The sequence below is a fragment of the Adiantum capillus-veneris genome, chromosome 17, assembly GCF_014529385.1.
Source record: "Adiantum capillus-veneris isolate H3 chromosome 17, ASM1452938v2, whole genome shotgun sequence".
Classification (NCBI taxonomy): Eukaryota; Viridiplantae; Streptophyta; class Polypodiopsida; order Polypodiales; family Pteridaceae; genus Adiantum; species Adiantum capillus-veneris.
This window is the reverse complement of record NC_140947.1, coordinates 12,514,375-12,528,036: the sequence shown is the minus strand read 5'-3', so window position 1 is coordinate 12,528,036 and position 13,662 is coordinate 12,514,375. Positions and strand designations below refer to the sequence as shown.

The following is a 13,662-nucleotide window of genomic DNA, read 5'->3' as shown; positions in this document are numbered from 1 at the left end:
TCTACCCAATGCTGCATGGTCTTTGGTCAATCTAGTCTCTACCACCCTCCTTATTAAAAATGCTGGCCCACTAAAAACCACTCCGATGTAAGTGTAAGCATCTGTATACTCCACTGTCTCCTGGCCGTATGTGAATGCTGGCGCTGACCTCCTGATCCACTGTGGGGTGGTATTAAATACCATGACCTTGGTTTTACCAAGGTTGGTGGACCAACCACTTTCTTGAGCAAACCTATGCAAAGCATCCAAGTGACGTTGCATCCCCTCCGGAGAGTCGGAGATCAACACAATATCATCAGCATATAACAATAGTGGAATCCATGTCCCTGCCAGCTATGCACCTCTATCACCATCTCTCTCAATGTAGTCAGAAACCTCATCCACATACATACCAAATAGAGTAGGAGAGAGAGAGTTTAAACATCGTAGGAAGCTATCCCAAGAGAACTTAAAGATCTATCCGACAAGGGGTATTAAATTAATACCAACCTCAACTATATGATTGATGAGGTTACCTCAAAACGTGTATGGTTGAGGGAAGAGAGAGAGAGAGAGAGAGAGAGAGAGAGAGAGAGGGGGGGGGAAAGAAAAGAAGAGGAGAGAGATCAATGCGGGCTACCCCCATGCCCATGGCCAAAGCGCACAATGCACTTCAAACAATGGAAAGTTAGCGGGCACATTCAATGAACTGTATTGCAGCATATTCAAATTGAACCCTTGAGCTCTATCTTAAAAGCCTTGACAACCAATCCAAGAACAAGAGTCATGAAAATTCACAAGAAAGAAACACTCAATGGAAGTTGCCTACAATACGCCAAGGTTCTACTCAAAGGGATGATGATGTACAAAAGGATGCACGCAGCAATGAGAGTGCTTCTACGTTACTAGTGTGCAAACAAAGACCGCTATGCATACATTTGACAAAAGAGTAAAATTTTGCAGACAAGAGGGCCTCACTCTACAGTGCCTCAAGAGGGCCAAGATTGTACACAATGGTGCAATTCAAAACACCAAATTACACAAGAAAAGCCTTCACTTTTATTAGAAGACAGTATCCTTTCACAAGCATAAAACTCATTAGCAAATGAGCATACCTAATTCTCCATGAGAACCTTGTCCTGTGCACAAAGAGAAACTCAGAGTCCGACCCTTCAAGCGGTAGGCCCTGAAGATACCACAAGTTGTTAGAAATCATACACTAGAGGTGAAAGAAACCCCACATTGTTCCACATCCTCGTGAGAGAGAGGGGCCCCTTTGCATGAATGAGTGCACCGGTAGGCTGCATGAGTGCAAGTTGAGCTTTTAGATGGTCCGGTAAAGGGGCACTCTCTGACAAAATACTGGACTTCCATGGCACTTGCATGATGCTTCATGCATTTTGGGCCGCATGGTAAGCCACTACCTTCTGCGGGTCACCAAGAAGAAATCATTGGAAAGCAACCCAGACTTATGACTCACGCTGGTTTTGGCCATTTCTGTCCACCTCCCTGTTTTAAAGCAAGCTAAGATCGTCGCTGATAAACCGAATTCGGCGGCAGATGAGCCACCGAGACAGTGCAGCAACCTGTCACCACACACTGGCAGCAAAGAAAGGCGGCCCTTGTCGAGGCTGCTGCAGAATGTGAAGAGACGAGTAGAGGGCGAGCGCATCCCAAACCAGTATTCATCCTCTAAACCCAGTGGAGGCTCCGGGGCTGCTACAAAGCGTAACAGCGCAGCTGACAAAGTTTCCGCACGGAGAGCCGTAGCAGGATCTGTTGCAGAATGAGGTGGGAAGGCAAACCACTCTGCTCACAGCCATTCAACTCTGATCGCGCCTTCGTCCAAAAAGCAGCCTTGCTCTCATCCTTCTGCCCTAAACTGATCGTTGGTACGGTAGCCGCTGCCTCTTTGCCTCTGATCCCACTTTTCTCTCCTCGTATGTCGCTCGAGAATTAGCCATCCTCCATTGCGCTTTGACCTCCGCGACCCCTTGCGCTGCCTCATCTCTCAAAACTTCTACAAGATCAACAGACCCTAGAAGCTGAGGCTAACATAATTGAGTAAATAAATTGTTCAAGGTTTTAGTGCCCAAAACGGAGCGTGGAGATCGAGCCATGCAAAGTTATTACTCTGCAACACTTTTCCCCTCTCGGTGCGCCTCAGGACTAAGTGGCATGGGCGCTATGGGGTGGGATCATAGGTGGTAATTGATCGAGCAAGCAGGGCCGTCGGATGCCTGTAAGTTAAAAAGTTACCTTTTTGCTCTTTTCTGGTTAGCTTGTTTTCGAGGCCCTTCTTGAGGTTGTTTCTCCGCGCAGGGAAAGGGAGAGGGAGGGGGCCACAAGAGAGGGAGAGGGAGCCAGCACAGTTGGGTTCAACATCTGGATGCCAATGGGGGGGGCGCTTGTGAGTGGGGATAGGGAGGCAGGGCCAGTGGAGCAACATCAGGTCGTCGAGCCAGAGAAGCTGTATGAGGCTGGAGAGCCTTGTACCAAGGCTGAAGTATAGCCGAACAAGAGGATGGTGCTGAGGCTGGAGAGCAGCAGTCCGATGGGTCGATTGAGGCACACCTTTAGCAATAGGTACAACCAATGGAGAGAGGGCAATGGATGGGGCTTCACATATCATCTCTTTTTTCTTGCTACTAAGTTATCTCTCATCGCTACTGCAGGTGAATGGGCCATACATTGAGGTGAAGCGCGATCGAGATAACAAGGTAATACGTTATTGTCGCGCTTCAGAGACATGTCCAAACAAAAAGCGGGCCTTTGAAAAGCGAATGGATATGGTGCGACACCTTCAATTTGTACATGGTATCCATGTGGACATTCCAAAAGGTTTGTCAGGGCGGCCTAAGGTTTCATGTAGGCCAAGCAATGCCCCTCACTGGGTCTCACGACAATGTGAGACACATTTCAACAATATTGAAATTAGAGTTAAGAATGCTCGCAAGAAACATAGAAAGGATCTTGAGGAGAGAGCTCCCCTTTGTTGGGACAAAGTGCAGGACAAGGAGGCTCTCTCATATGACACATGGTTCCAAGGCTGCATGGAAGTTGGAATGAAGCGATGGGAAGATGCATGCCACACCGCGTTTCTTTGACGAAAGACAGGATGAAGCATGGCTACAAGGCTTCGGTATGTACCCTTGCATTGTTTTTGTTGCAAATGTTTCTATGGTTGGGCAATAGATAATTCCATTTATGTAGGTAGATGAGAGCGCCGACGAGTGAAGGGCATGCCAAGAAGAGTGTCAAGAAAAAACAAAGATATACATGAGAATGAAGCTCATGTGAGTCTTTCGCTTTCTGCATTATTGCATATGTGGTTTGATATGTTGTGACCATATGTGTAATATGGTATTCCTTCTTAGGATCAATATCATGAGAGTGGGGAGTTTAAAGACCCAAACGCTCCTCGTAAGTTGAGAACTAGGAGGGGGCCCTCTACTCCTAAGGGATTTGATCAAATGCGTCAGGTCAGTTTAATTTTTTTTCTCTTGTTGAAGTCGACTTCTATTAGAGAGCTACGATCTGTTGACTTTGTTGGTATGAAGCCTAAGTTAAGAGCTTCAAATCTGATACACTCTCCCATAAACATCATCTCTCCGCATAGTAGTGCCTCAAGAGCAATCTTCATTGATGTGGGTACCCAAAAGATCAACTATAAAAGTTCAACTAGTAAAGGTGTTGATGCGGTCGTTGAGAGGTACATCTTTCATGCATAGATCTTATGTTCTTGCTCAAAAAGACAAGTCATGAGTAAGCGTTTTATGTTTTGTGTAGCTTACAAGAGGGGTTAGTTTGTCACATTTATTCAAAAAGACTCGGTCTGGACTACCCCGTGGAAATTGTGGATGATCTCTTGCAAAGTGAAGCTTCTAGCAATTTAATGAATCTGTATGTGAGTATAAATTCATTGTGCAATTGTGTATTATACAAGTGTATGTAATTATATAATGAGGTTGCAATCCATGAATGTATTAAAGATGGAAGGAGAATACTCTTGCACCTGAAATCTTGGAGCAGATTCACTTTGTTGATAGTTTGTGGTATGCATTTGCATTGAAGGCCAAATGCGAAGAGATTCACTAATTATTTTGGAAGAAAGGATCTTGGAACTGCTATGCTCTCCTTCTTTCCCATAGTTCATGAGTATGTATCTTATTTTAGCAACTTAAGAGTACCATTTTCAGCTCATGAATATGTTTTGGTTTACAAGTGCTAATTGGATATTTTGTAGATCCCATTGGACTCTCTTTGTGTTTTACAACGCACATATCCGACGTTTGAGTGGGTTAAGTCCAAACCAATCATCGATTCTTTTTTTATTCCATGAGTATGGACCTAATGACAAAGTTCTTCTAGAAGTTTTTGAGGTAGTGTGCTTTTGTAGTGAAATGTTATATAACTTTTTTGATAAAATTTAGTGAAGCTTGTTTTTGTATTGATTGTGAGGGTTTTGCTGGCAAGAGCTCAGGAAATCCCAACAAAGAGAGAGTTCAAGTGCAAATGAGTTCACTTGCACCATCACTTATAGAAGCATTGCGTTGAATAGTGTCTGCGTTGTTGAATAGTGATTGCATTGTTGAATGCCTGACACATTCCAAGGTGACCCCGTCTCCAATGATTGACTCTAGCTCTGACTCTGACTTCGACAACCCAATTTAGATGCCCTGCCTAGTGGGTTTCGCTAGCGAAACCAATAATTCAACACTAATTTTTCTCAATTGTGCTCAAGTTTTTGGTTGTTTTGATGACTTTTAATGTTTTAATGTTGTGGTAATGGTAGTCCTTGAGGGTTTTGCTGGTAAAATTCTCTTGAAAATTGGGGTCATCATAAAATGCATTTCAAAGAACATATAAAACTATCAATATTTGTTTTAATTTTTTTCTTGTTTATAGTCAAGTCCATTAGGAAAAAGAAAGAGTGCAAGTAGAACCTCAAACAAAGGAGCAGCAAAAAAGAAAAACAAAGATGTTGATGTCGACATTGAGGAGGAAGTGGAGATCATAGAGCCCGATAGTCAAGTCAAAGATGGTGAAAATGAAGATCCTACAATGTCAAAGGATGTGGTTCTAAGAAAGAAGAAGAAGCAGAGGATGTTATTACCATGTGCTTAAATAAGCCACAAGGTTCAGAGTTTTTAGAGAGTATAACAATGAATCATGGCATGATGTTACTTGTTCCTTTGTGTCGTTGTGTGGTCAATGAGAGGGTGAGGGAGCCGAGACAAGACCTCTCTTTGCTTAAACGATTTCTTGAAGATGACAGGTACTTTGTTATGAAAGGGAGTTTTATTTTATATGTTAATATGCCTGATGGAACAAGGAAAGATGTGGATGATAATATTGTTGAAACATGGGATAAAAATTGGAGCTTGGTTAACAAAGAGTTTGAAGAGAAGCTCAAGAAGGATGAAAAATGGTCACAACTCATCAACAAAATGTTCTTTGTGTGGGAAGGCAACCATAGAACAACATCTTGGATGTAATGTTGAAATGAGATATATCAAAACAACAAAAGAATGTATATATGAGTTCAAGATCAATTCATAGTAGCTTCTCCGAATGATGAACTCAAGTTAGTGGCTACTCTACAAAGATTGAACATGTGAGTTATCCTTCTCTTTCTCTTCTTGGTTTTCAAATTGATTTCTATGAGTATGACGTTGTATTTTATTTTCAGAATGAATGAAGAAGCCATAATTAAAACCGATTTGAAAGATTATTTATTCCATACTAGTACACTATGTGCTTGTGATGAAAAGAAATTTTCACAAGATTTTGATGAAAGTGAGAAGAAGTCTATTGTAAGGACAAGAGCACAAGAGGCTATTAGTGGAAAGAGAGTTTGATATCCTCTTACTCAACCAATTCTCGATCGTTTGGTTTATGGGATAAAATTTAATGTGCTTTATTGGTTTTGCATTGAATTATTATCTTTGTATCTAGAGAGTTAAATTTAATGCCTTGTTTTTAATTCTAGGGAAAGTGGGAAATAGATTATGAGTTGGTTTGTAACAAGATACCTCCAAATTTACCGAAGGATGAGCATTTGAGGGCAATTATTGTAGCACGAAAAAGTGTGATAAAGACTTACAACAGAAAAATGACATGTGTGAGTTTTGAAGTTTTAAACTTGATAAGAATGTGTTTCTCAATTTATTAGAATATTTTTTTGTTTTTGTTGTAGAATCTCTCAGTGGTTAATCTTGCTAATGGAAAAGTATGGTTTGAAATATTCTGAAAGCTTCCTTTTGAAGATGAGAGATTCAAAATTTCTATTGAAAAGTTGTACTCCATTTCGTCCGCCTCATGTTCAATTGAGCTAAAATTGAGGATGCTAAAAATGTTGGGCCAAGATGAATTTTTTTGTCAAAGCTATGGTATGCCACTTAGAGACCATCAATACATTTCTTGGCTGGCCAAAGAGGTATGGATGGATCAACTTTTAGAAGATGCCACTAGACTTTTGAAACAAGTCTTGGATTCTACTACGGGCACTAATAAAGTAGAGCTTCCCATGGGTGTGAGCTTGCAAGCATATTTTAGTGACATTGTGAGTAGGTACCGAAGTGTGCTATTTTATGACTTCCAAAAAGAGATGAATGTAGAAACCGGCCCAAGTAAGCATGTGGATTTGAAGAACTCTTCACATCGATTGGTCTATAGGTATGTTTTACTTGTCTAAGCTTTATATCAAAGCTTCTTTAAGTGATTTTTGTTGAGATTTTGATTGGTAGGTGTCACTCGTAGGTTTTTGATGCAAGTTTTGGTTACAAAAAAGATACAATGCTTGCTAAACCACATTTGCAAAGCTTGGGCAATCATCTCTCCACGCACGTATTGTATGTTTACATCGACCATATTTAGGAAGAATGGATCACTTGATGGAGCTATCTTGGTGGATGCTTGGGAGCGTAAGCACTGTCCTTGGTGGCTTGACTTGAAAAAAGGAGAGTATTCGGAAGAGGAGAAAGAGGCATATCTTAAACATATGAAAGGGGAATGCAAATCATATTCCAAGTCTATGGAAGAAATGACTCTTGATCAAAGGAAAAAGGTAGATGAGGACGTAAAAGCACTCAAGGATAAAGATGCTCAAACTATTGGAAAGAAGGGTGGTGGTCCACCATCCACAAGCAAAGTAAGAAGTTCTTTGAATGGTGAGTTCCTAACTATTCTAAAAAGATGATGATTAAGTTCTATTGTATCTATCTATGCTTTGAGCATGCACATGTTACATATTGTGTTTTATGATTTTTAGTTATTTACAATGTATGTTAAAATGTGTAATATCTTTTTTGTGTAGACATGAAATCTTTGGTTGGTGGAAGCATTTTCACAAAGAAGACTAGCAAGTGCTCACCAATCTACATCCCACTTGCTAATTTTCATTCATTTGATAAGAGGACTTCATTGAAAGAAGTAAAAGTATGGAACTACGATTTTATTGTGCTAGGAAAAGAGTTCATTGAAGGGAACTTCAAGGAGTGTTTTGCAACGATGCGTGAGTTTTATATGAGCTTGGAAAGGGATTAAAAAAAACAAAATTCCAAACCATGTGCTTGGAGTGTGGATTTAAGTGTGATAGATCTTCCTACAGGTTTCTTTCAAACCTACACTCATTGGTATTGTTTCTTCTTTTTTTGCATGCCTAAAAAGTTAAGATAACTTTTAGGTGACATCATTATTGGATCTGATGGCTTACCTACTTGGAATGCATTGTCTGAGGATCATGCCAAGTGCTCTAGCATAGTGATGGATGACATGAGGTGGATATTAGTGATTTGCCCACTTTCATCCATTGCTTTGGTGGAGCGTATGAGTTTGATTTAAATTACCATTTTCCAAAGGCCCACACATCCCAATAGGAGTTTCTTTGTTTAACCATGACATGGTATTTCAGTTTCATCTGAGGTTTTGGAATCAAATTTTCGGATGGGTGTTTACAAGACATCCTTGTAAGAATGATCTTTGAGGTTTTCCCTTGTAACTGATCCTACTCGTTTCAAATATAGGTAATCATTCCTCTAATCCTGGACTTTGAACCTATCTTTTTTATTTAAATTACCAGTCTCCAAATCCATACACATCCTAATAGGAGTTTCTTTGTTTCACCATGATGGTATTTTAGTTTCAACTGTGAGGCTTTGCAATTGGATGTTTTCAAGACATCCTTGTAAGAATGATTTGTGTGGTTTACCCTTGTAACTAATCCTACTTATTTCAGATATAGGTAATCATTCCTCCAATCATAGAGTTTGAACCTTTCTTATAAAAATTCATCCTAGAATGATCTAATAGTTCAATTTCTTTTACAAAAATCTGCAATAGAAAAGGTATGTTGGTACTCAGTCCCAGAGTTGCCCAACACATTTTCCAATAATCCCATTGGTCTTTTAATGTAGTTATCTACCAGCTGCAGTTGCATTCTTGTTTGCCTTATTTATTGGTCTACCCCCAGGCTTCCCATACTGTCTGGTGGCTATGGTAATGCTAGCCCCACTAACCATTGTTGCCATGGATTTGACTTCATTATACTCCACACAAAGTATTGTATTTCCTTTGTTATCTTTGTAGTAATCTCCTATCTTATTCATTGAAATAGAACTGACAAGTTTATCTCAAGATTCTTATTGTTGTATCTCTTTAGCCTTTTCCTATGTTAACCTAGTAATTTACACTTTCTAATGTTTTTGAAATTCTTCCCATAAGTATAATCCGATCTTCAATAGTTCACCCAATGTAATAGTACACTAGATGGGTGTTGATATTATTGATTCAACATTTTCTAGTTCTAAAGTTTTCTTTACTCAAATCAACTTCATGGTCTTCCATACCAACGATTTTTCTTTGTTCCACCTAGGTGTGAGGGTAGATTTTTGAATGTTTGGGCTTTGGAGAAACTTGACCATTGTGATCCCCAATCTCTATACAAAGATCATCCCTCCAATTCCATAGGTGGATGGTCTCACTTTTTCTCATATGTGTTTAGGCCTATCTTCATCCACTAGGGAGATTCTCTCTAACCCATCTACATTGTCACGTACTATGATTTTAGATTCTTCTTTTTCAACTAAAGACCTTCTAGTCTTTTAGTGTCTAGCATCTCAATTGGCCCTAATTTTGTGTTTTCTTTTGTAGAATTATTGATTATTTCAACTTTTGATTTTTGTGCTCCAAGCATTGTTTGTGTGATTCTCACCAGATTTGATAAACTTCCACTTTTGATAATTTTCCCATTTGGTTTCAATTGACCTGCTTTCAATCCTACTTGGAAAGGCTTCCAAGTTGGTGGGTTCATAGATTTTATCCACAAGTACTAAACCGCCTGGTTTTGGTTTTGGTTCTTTGAACTCTGTTCAAGTTGACTTTGTTCTTTTTTGAAACAAACTTTGAGATTTTTTTCTCAATTTTCCTTCTCTATTTTTGTTTCCTAATTTTACAATGTTGGCATCTCCTTCTCTTGGAATCCTGAGAGGATTTTTTACTACTTTTTGACTCATTTGCACTATTTTGTTTGTGTCTTTTGGCTTGTGCCCTTGTAACTACTTTAACTAAAGCTATTGGTTAACTATTAGAGGAACTAATTAGAAAGGTGTTGACTATGTTTATTGTTGTTGTTTCTTTGTTTGATGGGTTTCTATGATAATGTTCACAATATTGACCCCCTTTCCTGCCACATAGAGCTTTCACCTCTAAATGCGTAGAAGCAGACGACACTCTAAACAGACAATCCACGAGGAAGGTACAAGCATCAGAAGGTAGTAGAGGAGACTACACAATGCTTAGAAATAGTGATTTATGATTCATTATCCAGAAACTTAAAGGTATTTACAAAAATTAGCTTTCATACCTTGTCCAAATTTTATAAATGACAACTTGACTCACACTTGGGGTAAAATGGGACTCAAGATCACATCTGGGTGATAACCACTTACTATTTGGATCACCCACTTACTATTTGGAAGCTCATGGCCCCATTTAATGACTATAAATTTTTGTATAAATGAAAAAATATACAGGTTTTGGAATCAATAAGATTTGCATTCATTAATAAAGTTGAGATTAAAACTCTTGGGCTCTAAAAATGGTAGGCAATAGTAGCTCAATTAGCTTGGTTCTAATACACATGGAAGTTAGGGTCCTACTCATGATTACTCTTGTATTTTTCTACCTTAACCATCATGTTTGCTGGTGAATTTGGTGGATTAATTGTTTTAATTGATTCCCTTGCATCCTTGATGGCCTTCTATGCCTAATGCCTAAAGGATTTGATTTCAACTTCCTCCTAGTTCTTGCTATAAATAAAGTACTCAAAACTATTTGAAGGGATACATGACTTACTACATAAATTGATTTTGTAGGTCTTTCTTCATTCTAAATTGGTTGTGGAGGATTTTCTTCATTTTGAATTGGTTTATTGGGCTTGTCTATCTCCTCTTCCCTTTCTATTGAAATCTCTTCATGCTAAATATTTGAATTTTTTGACATCCCTCATGGATCATCATAATGAAAGGTTTGCCTACAATTCTTTTCTTAGAGAGATAAGAAGTTTCACTTGTGCAAGCTTCCCTTGCAAAGTGGCTCTTCTAGCATGTAAATATATCAATGAACTTCTCCTTGGGTCATCCCCCTTTGGGACATACATTCACATCTTCAAAACACAAGACATTACACTTCTACATTTCAAAATTCAATATTTAAACGTATAGTATCACCAAAGTGTATCTTGGCACAATAGCTAAAAGCATACACACAGGATCCAATAGAACCCCACTCAAAACATTGAGGATGGGGAAACACAAAATTCTTGATAGGTAATCGTGAAGTACACAAATACTTGTAGTCTCCCTCATATTGAATTACACAAGGGCCAAAGTAGGTATTGATGGGATCAAAAATGGCACCTTGAATAGTCCCCCATTTTCATGTTTCGAGTTTCAATGGAGAGCTTTTGGAAAGTAGAATATAAAACTATACATTCCAACAAACTTTGAGTGTATTTACAAAAAAGTTTACCGATCTCTACAATCTATTAAAGGAACCACCAAAAAGTGTAAAAGGTGGTACCCTGAATAGAAAGGTGGTACCCTCATACATTGAAGACTACATTGAGATTTGGCACAAAAAGTCATCTTCATTATTTACAAAATTGGGGAATCTAATTACATCAATGATTCCAAGGATTCAAGAAATTATATAAGATTTTGATTACAAAATACCTCTTCACATCTCCTAACTTTCTAAGGCTCAATTACCACCTATGAGTAAATGTTTTGACAAGCTTATCCGGGTAAGTGGTTGAATGCAAGAATTTTCCTTAATCTATGATGAACCTTAGGTCTTCTTTTACAACCTGCATAAATATGTAGAGAGAGAAAAGAAAAAATAAGAAGCTAAAACCTCTCATGCATTACATATTGAATTCCAAACAAGAAAGATATAAAGGCTTCCTAAACAGCCGAAAGACCATCAATGAATCACTTTATAAGATCCACAAAATGTCAAGGCTCTATAGCTTCCTAAAGTACTATCAATTTCCAATAACCAAAAAGTCTAAGCACTCATTTTCATGCTGGGCCCAAAATAAGCCTAACATAAGCACCACTTGGTGACTTGAAATTTGCAAAAATTTGATGCAATATCCACAGTCTCTTGATCTAAAAATAATCTAGATAGACATATGAGTGTGCAGAGTGTAGTTTCTAAAAGCAAATCCAAGGTACCTAAGTACACTACTCCAAGCCTTTAAGCCCCTTACATATGCAATCTCAAATCTTTGTACATTTCCTTCCTGTTAGATGTGAAATACATGAGGTCCATTTTTTGGCATCATTCCAAGGCAAGGACCTTTGTATGAGCTGTGGTCTCTCCATGGACATGCGAGGCTTTTGTGTTTTTTGGCCCATGTTAGGTGAATATCGATACACAGATTTTCCTTGGGGTCTCTGTGTGCGTCTGTCGCACGTGTCAATGCAAGGGACTTGCCGATACACTCTGTGAGAGCCACAAATGGCTCCAAGTACGCAACTAGCCTAAATTAGTAAGCTCAAAGATGGCAATGGTGTGTCACTCACCGCTCTACGCTTGTTGTCATGGAGGATTCCTCGCCAAGAAGAAGAGGGAGACGCCACTATGCCACGCTCAACCGCCTCGCCGTCGTCGTGCCGTCGTCGCAATGCTCGATTGTTGGGGTATAGGCGTTTGTGCCTTGCCCGGCCGCCCAGAGTCTGGGCGCCCACTGACTTGTATACCTTATACATAGCATAAGTGTATAGGGGGCTGCTCACTCTTGGAGTCTCCCCACCCACATCGTGTCGTGTGTCTCCCTCTCTCTCGCTCACTCTCCGTCTGTGGTGCTCCTCGATCCCCTTCAATTGGTATCAGAGCTATGGTGACCGCGGAGAGCACAATAGCTTTGAGAGCTTCGAGACGATAGCTCGCTCGCTCTCGACGGTGGAGTTCGATCGCGGAGTTTCACGGAGAGCGATTTTAGCTTGAGGAGCATTGTCTTTGGAGCTTAAGAGCTTGGTGTGGTCAAGCTTGGTCGAGGAGGCGGTTGCGGCTTCCTTGGTGAGAGGAGCTGTTGAGCTCAGTGGAGCTCGTTAGAGAAGTGCTCGGCGGAGGAGAGCTTGACATTCGAGTGTTTGGATGCTGTTGTGGCAGAGCTCTTGCGTTGGAGCTTGCATTGAGAGGACATTGCATCATGCAGAGTGGAGCAGGAGCAAGTTCAAGACTGTGTGCAGCTCGTTTTTGCCATTTTCGGGCTCTAAAACGCAGTTTTTTGCGTAGCTCCGTCATACAGAGTCAGATCTACATGATCCAGAAGTCTAGGTCAGGGTTTTGGCACGCTCCGGACGCGATGGTGATGTCTATTTGCTGAAATTATTCTTTGAATTATAGCAGGTACAGCAGCAGGTTTATTTGTGCACTTTCGGGTCCCAAAAACACTATTTTTGGTATATCTCACACACACGGAGTATTTTCTGCAGCAACCAGCAAATTCATAGGTGTACACAGGTTTTTGGATATGCATTTGTCCAGAGAGCCACTCATGCAAGAGTGAGCTATGTTGCCATGGTCTTGGCGGTTTATGTATGCCATATATGGATTTGTGTATTTGTTTGTGGCTGAGATTATTTGAGATTTGGCTCAATTTATAGAAGAAACTCTGTTGGATTTTATCCAGGTTCTCGCCATAGCTTCTACGTATCCGTAGGTTGCTCTTTGACAGTTTAGTGGTTGAGTTTACTCCCACTTTGACATGTGATTTTCAGTCATCATTTGGTTGGAGTTTGGAGTCACTTGTGTATGCCCTTGTGTGCCGTATTTCGCATTGCGCATAGCGACAGATCTTGCAAGGTTTTGCGAAATGTTGCTATAGTTATCTGGCAGACATTTGGTCATTGATTGAAAGGTATTTTGGCGGCAATCATCACTCACATGTATGTCATTTGAGGTGCCGTTGAGTGGTACTCCGACAAGAGCGGGTATGCTCATATGTATGACTTTGTGAGGTGATTCCGGTCGAGTTTATTCCCGGGTTGGCCATTGTGGCATATATTATTGTCTCTTTGAGGTTTACTGTTGAGATTTTACTCCAGTTACAAAGGAGACTCTGCCAAAATTTTGTCAGATATTTATGCGCGATTGAGTCATATTGACTTGTGA

The 13,662-nt window shown here is 40.0% G+C and overlaps 1 pseudogene; it reads left to right on the top strand.

Moving 5' to 3' along the window:
- The first annotated feature begins 6,334 nt into the window (after nt 1-6,334).
- On the top strand, nt 6,335-7,343 carry LOC147436816 (uncharacterized; annotated as a pseudogene).
- Nucleotides 7,344-13,662: the final 6,319 nt, after the last annotated feature.